Source organism: Dama dama, chromosome X (assembly GCF_033118175.1).
Source record: "Dama dama isolate Ldn47 chromosome X, ASM3311817v1, whole genome shotgun sequence".
Taxonomy (NCBI): domain Eukaryota; kingdom Metazoa; phylum Chordata; class Mammalia; order Artiodactyla; family Cervidae; genus Dama; species Dama dama.
The window spans coordinates 90,258,409-90,266,723 of NC_083714.1; positions in this window are offsets into that span (position 1 = coordinate 90,258,409).

Consider the following 8,315-nt stretch of genomic DNA (forward strand, 5'->3'; position numbering starts at 1 on the left):
GGACGACAAGCTTCCAAGAGCTTAACCATTCCGAGAGTGGGAGAGGTTAGAAGCAAACCCCTGTGACAGTGTGCACCACTGTCTTGCAAATATCCATTTTGGAGGTAATTTGGCAAAATCTATGAAAAGCAACTTATACAGCAGGGCCCCTGTGCCTGGTACTCTTCTAAGTGCTGTACATAAATAGTAATGCTTCCTTGTGAGGCTCCTAGGACTATAGTACCAATGATTACCAGCCTCTTACAGGTGAGGAAACAGGTTCCGAGAGGTTCAGCCACTGGCCCAAGGGCATTTGGCCCGTGCAGATCAGTGGCAGAATTGAAACCAAGCTATATGACTCCAGAGTCCTTGCTTTGAGCCAAAAGTCTTAAATCTTGAAAAAAAAACAAAATACTATTTTTTCTCTGTTCCAGGAAGTCCACTGCCTGGTACATCTTCTGGAGACACGCTGGTACTTGTAGTGTACAGAAACACATGCACAGTGGTGTTGGTGATGGGAAAAACTGAGAACACTCCCAATTCTCATCAGTAAGCAAAGGGATCAATGCAACATGGTGTAGCATCCAGTAGATACAAGTGTGGCAGTCCAAAAGAATGGATCAGGCCATTATCATCGATTTCAAAAGCATCCCCCTGACTTCATACTGCAAGTTGCAGGATGATGGTGTTGGATACATGTTTGTAAATCTATTAAAACCCCAAATGAATCCTATCTAATGTTTGATAGCCTTTGAGTGTATGTATGTTTCAGGTTCTGAAGTGTGGTTTTCACCGGCTGGGAAATACATTGGATAGCTCCTAACTGGATCAAGTAGGTGTGTGGAACAAAGTTTTGACCTTGGATCTCCCCGGGTTCATTAGGAAGATGTACAGTACGTTTCCTTTAGGCTCAACGTTGCCTACAGGTACCCTGAAAGCAGCCGTTCTCAGTCTGCCTTCAATGTGGGCATGCTGGGTTCAATCAGTTCTCCAATGGTATGATTATTTGGCCACAATATTTATTCCTTCAGCTGGAATAGAAGATGTCACTAATCATATAGAAACTTTAACAAAATTCACCCAGGAAGCCTTTAATGATAGTAACCAAGCCATTAGTTTGCTCAATTCAGAAATTTCCATGATGAGAGAAGCAGTCCTGCAGAATGCATGGTCCTCAATATTCTAACAGCTTCCCAAGGGGGACCTTATACTATAATACATAGTGAATGCTGTATTTTTATACCTGATGAGTCTTCTAATGCAACCCCCTTTATGATGTATATGAAAAGTCACATTTCCACTGAATGATCCTCTTCCCAGTTTAAGGGAAATGCTAGGAAAATGGTTTGGTTGAACAGGGTACTGGTTTCAGTCTTTACTAATGATATCCTCCTGTTTGTTGGCAACTTTGATTACAGTTTGTGTATCTTATAAAGTGATAGTGTCTTGATTTTTGCACCGTGTATCACCTGTTCCTAGTAAAATAATGATATCTAAAGAACTTGAAACTATTGATCACATATATAGTTCTCTTTAAAGTAATGCATGAGTATAATGCACATGTATGTTAAAATTGGGGTAGTCCTACTAGACAGCTTGGAGTTGACTTTATTCCTTGCCAGATATCTTGACTATTACCACCCTCTAAAAGGAAACAGAGAGCTGGGCCTAGGACCCAACAGGGAGGGACATGGTGGACCCAGGGCAAGTGAAGAACCAATTGAGAGATGAAATACTTGATCACCTAATGCTTTCTATTGAAAGATTAATGATCAAAAGGAGACTTGATAAAATAAAATTAATTAAAGTACACACACACACACACACACCAGTCAGCTCCACTACATGTTTGAGAATCATATAATCTATGTGCAAGTACGTTTTCTTTTCATTCCAGTCCCAAAGAAAGGCAATGCCTAGAATGTTTAAACTACTGCACAATTGCACTCAATTCACACATTTGCAAAATAATGCTCAAAATTCTCAAAACGAGGCTTCAATGGTACACAAGTGAGAACTTCCAGGTGTTCAAGCTGGATTTAGAAAAGGCAGAGGAACCAGACATCAAATTGCCAACGTTCATTGGATCATAGAAAAAGCAAGAGAATTCCAGAAAAACACCTACTTCTGTTTAATTGGAAAATTCTTAAAGAGATGATAATACCTTACCACCTTACCTGCCTCCTGAGAAATGTGTACTTAGATGAAGAAACAACAGTTAGAACTGGACATGGAACAATGGATTGTTATCAAATTGGGAAAGGAGTAAATCAAGGCTGTATATCATCACCCTGCTTAGTTAACTTAAATGCAGAGTACATTATGCGAAATGCCAGGCTGGATTAAGCACAACCTGGAATCAATATTGCCAGGATATTTATTAATAACCTCAGATATGCAGATGACACCACACTTATGGCAGAAAGTGAAGAAGAACTAAAGAGCCTCCTGATGAAGGGGAAAGAGGAGGGTGAAAAAGCTGGCTTAAAACTCAACATTTAAAAAGCTAAGATCATGGCATCCAGTCCCATCACTTCATGTCAAAAATAGATGGGGAAACAATGGAAACAGTGACAGACTTTATTTTCTTGGGCTCCAAAATCACTGCAGATGGTGAGTGCAACCATGAAATTAAAAGACACTTGCTACTTGAAGAAAAGCTATGAGACACCTAGACAGCATATTAAAAAGCAGAGACACTACTTTGCCAACAAAGGTCTGTCTAGTCAAAGCTATGGTTTTTTCAGTAGTCACGTATGGATGTGTGAGTTGGACCATAAAGAAGGGTGATTGCTGAAGAACTGATGCTTTTGAACTGTGGTGAAGCCTCTTGAGGGTCCCTTGGACTGCAAGGAGATCCACCCAGTCAATCCTAAAGAAAATCAGTCCCGAATATTCATTAGAAGGACTGATGCTGAAGCTGAAGCTCCAATACTTTGGCCACCTGTTGTGAAGAGCCGACTCTTTAGAAAAGACCCTGGTGCTGGCAAAGACTGAATGTGGGAGGAGAAGGGAATGACAGGGGATGAGATTGTTGGATTGCATCACTGACTCGATGGACATGAGTTTGACCAAGCTCCGGGAGTTGGTGAAGGAAAAGGAAGCCTGGCATGCTGCAGTCCATGGGGTCAGAAAGAGTCAGACATGACTGGGTGACTGAACAACAACATGCAAGCGAACAAAAGTCCAGGACCAGATGACTTCACAGGCAAATTCTATTAGGCATTAAGGGAAGAGTCAATACCTATCCTTCTGAATCTATTCCAAACTCATTCTATCAGGTCACTGTCACCCTGATACCAAAAGCAAACAAAGATACCACCAAAAGAGAAAACTATAGGTCGCTATCACTGATGAACATAGGCAAAAAATCCTCAACAAAACAGTAGCAAACCTAATCCAACAACACATTAAGAGGACCATACAATATGGTCAAGAGGGATTTATCATATGATACAAGAATTTTTCAATATTCACAAATCCATAGGTCTCTATATGCAGAAAAAGCGTTTGAGAAAAATCCAATAACATTTTATTATTTAAATAAAAAGTTTACATTTCCTGAGGAAGGAGGCAAGTGGGCCTGAGTCTAGATATTTAAATCAGATTCCGGCTTGCACTTCGAAATAGAAATAACAACAGAAACAGGGTAGTCAGGCTTTGTCTCCTGACGACGCTGTAAGATGATAGCTATGGCAGAGACAGAGAGGGGCTATACCCTGTTTGAGTAAAAGATCAAGAGATCACATATTTCCCATCTTCAGGGCAGGAGAGACACGGCACATGTGCAGAATGTGCCCCTTGGGGGTCAAAAAGAAAAGGGCACCACCTCATAGTATGTGATGCCATCTCCCCCATAGGTCTCTGGGCTGGCGCCCATCTTGGAATAGAGTAGTGCATGCATGTTGGGGAGGGTGCTAGGGCAAGTCAGATGTGGGAAAAGAAACCAGATAACTGGCCAAACATAACTAAGACCCAGAAGGACTGCCCTATATAAATGACTTAACTGAATCTTTACTGCACTCCTCCTCATTACGACAGATGCCCACACTGTTTCTCACCAAGTGTGTATCTTTGCCTTCAGTTCAGTTCAGTTCAGTCGCTCTGTTGTGTCCCCTTCTTTGCCACCCCATGGACTGCAGCATGCCAGGCTTCCCTGTCCATCACCAACTACCAGAGCTTGGTCAAACTCATGTCCATCGAGTCAGTGATACCATCCCACCTCATGCTCTGTTGTCCCCTTCTCCTCCTGCCTTCAATCTTTCTCAGCATCAGGGTCTTTTCCAATGAGTCACTTCTTCACATCAGGTGGCCAAAATATTGGAGCTTCAGCTGTAGCATCAGCCCTTCCAATGAACATTCAGGACCAATTTCCTTTAGGATGGACTGGTTGGATCTCCTTGCAGTCCAAGGGACTCTCAAGAGTCTTCTCCAACACCACAGTTCAAAAGCATCAATTCTTCAGCAATCAGACTTCTTTATGGTCCAAATCTCACATCCATATATGACTACTGGAAAAACCATAGCTTTGACTAGACGGACCTTTTTTGGCAAAGTAATGTCTCTGCTTTTTAATACACTGTCTGGGTTGGTCACAGTTTTTCTTCCAAGGAGCAAGTATCTTTTAATTTCATGGCTGCAGGCACCATCTGCAATGATTTTGGAGCCCAAGAAAATAGTCTGTCATGGTCCATTGTTTCCCCATCTCTTGCCATGAAGTGATGGGACTGGATACCATGGCCTTGGTTTTTTGAATGTTGAGTTTTTAGCTAGCTTTTTCACTCTATTCTTTCACTTCCATCAAGAGGGTCTTCAGTTCCTCTTCTCTTTGTGCCATAAGGGTGGTGTCATCTGTGTATCTAAGGTTATTGATATTTCTCCCGGCAATCTTGATTCCAGGTTGTGCTTCATCCAGCCCGGCATTTTGCATAATGTACTCTGCATATAAGTTAAATAAACAAGATGGCAATATACAGCCTTGACGACCTCCTTTCCCAGTTTGAAACCAGTCTGTTTTTCCATGTCAGTGGCTTCTTGCTGCATACAGATTTCTCAGGAGGCAGGTCAGGTTATCTGGTATTCCCATCGCTTGAAGAATTTTCCAGTTTGTCATGAGCCACACAGTCAAAGGCTCTGGCATAGTCAATAAAGCAGAAGTAGATGTTTTTCTGGAACTCCCTTGCTATTCTGATGATCCAACAGATGTTGGCAACTTGCTCTCTGGCTCCTTTGCCTTTTCTAAATCAAGCTTGAACATCTGGAAGTTCTGGGTTCATGTACTGTTGAAGCCTTGCTTGGAGAATTTTGAGCATTGCTTTGGTATGGTGTGAGATGAGTGCAATTGTGTGGTAGTTTGAACATTCTTTGGCATTGCCTTTCTTTGGGATTGGGATAAAAACTGACTTTTTCCAGTCCTGTGGCCACAACTGAGTTTTTAAAAATTGCTGGCATATTGAGTGCAGCACTTTCACAGCATCATCTTTTAGGATTTGAAATAGCTCGACTGGAATTCTGTAACCTTCACTAGCTTTGTTCATAGTCATACTTCCTAAGGCCCACTTGCCTTCACACTCCAGGATGTCTGGCTCTAGGTGAGTGATCACACCATTGTGGTTTTCCGGGTCATTAAGATCTTTTTTGTATAGTTCTTCTGTGTATTCTTGCCACTTCTTCTTAATATCTTCTGGTTCTGTTAGGTCCATACCATTTCTGTCCTTTATTATGCCCATCTTTGCATGAAATGTTGTCTTGGTATCTCTAATTTTCTCGAAAAGATCTCTAGACTTTACTATTCCATTGTTTTCCTCTCTTTCTTTGCATTGATCACTTAGGAAGGCTTTCTTATCTCTCCTTGCTCTTCTTTGGAACTCTGCGTTCAGATGGTTATATCTTTCCTTCTCTCCTGTGCCTTGCTCTGTCTTAACTAAATAAACTGTTTCTCTGTGTGCTCTCCCACTTGTTGTGCTGTATCACTAACAATAATCTTTGTATCTGTTTTTACAATGGAAATAGTGACAAACTTTATTTCCTTGGGTTCCAAAATCACTGCAGATGGTGACTGCAGCCGTGAAATTAAAAGACACTTACTCCTTGGAAGAAAAGTTGTGACTAAGCTAGACAGCATATTAAAAAGCAGAGACATTACTTTGTTGATAAAGGTCCATCTAGTCAAAGCTATGGTTTTTCCAGTAGTCATGTATGGATGTGAGAGGTGGACTATAAAGAAAGCTGAGCACAGAAGAATTGATGCTTTTGAACTGTGGTGTTGGAGAAGACTCTTGAGAGTCCCTTGGGCTGCAGGGAGATCAAACCAGTCCATCTTAAAGAAAATCAGTCCTGAATATTCATTGGAAGGAATGATGCTGAAACCGAAGCTCCAATACTTTGGCCACCTGATGTGAAGAAACTGACCCATTGGGAAAGACTTTGATGCTGGGAAAGGTTGAAGGCAGGAGGAGAAGGGGATGACAGAGCATGAGATGGTTGGATGGTATCACTGACTCGATGGACATGAGTTTGACCAAGCTCTGGTAGTTGGTGATGGACAGGGAAGCCTGGCATGCTACAGTCCATGGGGTCACAAAGAGTCGGACGCAACTGAGTGGCTGACTTGACTGAACTGCCTTAAAGTTTTTACTTCCTTCAGAAACGAATTTTTCAATGGGGAAAGAGCTAGGGAAAACTTGCTTCTAGCCTCTAGCCATTTTCAGTCTAGTGCGTAGGGTTCCTGGTTTTCATCCAGGCTACCCATGTTCAATTCCTGGGCAGGGAACTAAGAGCTCACTCAAGCCACTGCTCACTGCTGCCACTCCACTTGGATTGGAAGAATCAAAACTGTCAAAATGACTACACTACCCAATGCAATCTACTGATGCAATGCAATCCTTATCAAATTACCAACGGTATCATTCACAGAACTAGAACCAAAAAATCTCAAAGTTTGTATGGAGACACAAAAGACCGTGAATAGCCAAAGAAATCTTGAGAGAGAAAAAATGGAGCTGGAGGAATCAGGCTCCAGGGCTTCAGAGTATACAACAAAGATACAGTCACCAAAACAGTGTGGTACTGGCACAGAAACAGAAATATTGATCAATGAAACAGGATAGAAAGCCCAGAAATAAACCTATGCACCTATGGTCAATTAATCTATGACAAAGGAGGTAAGAATATACAAAAGAGAAAAGGCACTCTCTACAATAAGTGGTGCTGGGAAAGCAGTACAGCTACATGTAAAACAATGAAATTAAAACATTCCCTAATATCATACAAAGAAATAAACTCAAAATGGATTAAAGACCTAAATGTAACACCAGATACTCTAAAACTCTTAGAGTAAAACACAGGCAGAACACGCTTTGACATAAATCGCAGCAATATGTTTTTTCATGCACCTCCTAGAGTAATGAAAATAAAAACAGAAATAAACAATAGGACAAAATTAAAATTAAAAGCTTTTGCACAGCAAAGGAAACTATAAACAAGATGAAAGACCTCCCTCAGAATCAGAGAAAATATTTGCAAACAAAGCAAGCAACAAGGGATTAATTTCCAAAATATGCAAACAGGTCATGCAACTCTCTCTCTGTCTCTCTGTCTCTCTGTCCCTCTTCTCTCCCTCTCCCTCTCTCTCTCTCTCTCTCTGTATATATGTATATATATACATATGGGCTTCCCTGGTGGCTCAGACAGTAAAGCATCTGTCTGCAATGCTGGAGACCCAGGTTCAATCCCTGGGTCGGGAAGATCCCCTGGAGAAGGAAATGGCAACCCACTCCAGTATTCTTGCCTGGAAAATCCCACAGACAGAGGAGCCTGGTAGGCTACAGTTCATGGGGTTGCAAAGAGTCGGACACAACTGAGCAACTTTACTTTACTTTATATATACATATACATATGTATACACACACACACACACACACACGTGGTTGTCATACATTTTGCATCTATGCACATTATAAACTCTAAACACATTATCATTGTTCTGTTTTAAATTGTCAATTTTAAATATTTTTGATGAATAAAAATATCTTCTGTGTTTGGCCATATAAAAATAAAATAATTAAATAAATAAAATTAAAACTGGTCAATTTGCCTAAGTTTTCAAGCTGATTAGAATAAAATGGCTCATAGTGTCCTCTTTCCTCTCAAATTCTATTTTTGGAAATATTAACATTTCTCCTACATACAGTAGTTGCAAGAAAATAACACAGAACACCCAAACATCCTTCACCTTGACTGATCCATTATTAATATTTTGTCAAATTTCCCATATTCTGTTTCTGTCTCTGTGTTGTTGAATCACTGGAGTTACTTTAAGACATTGCAGTGTTTCT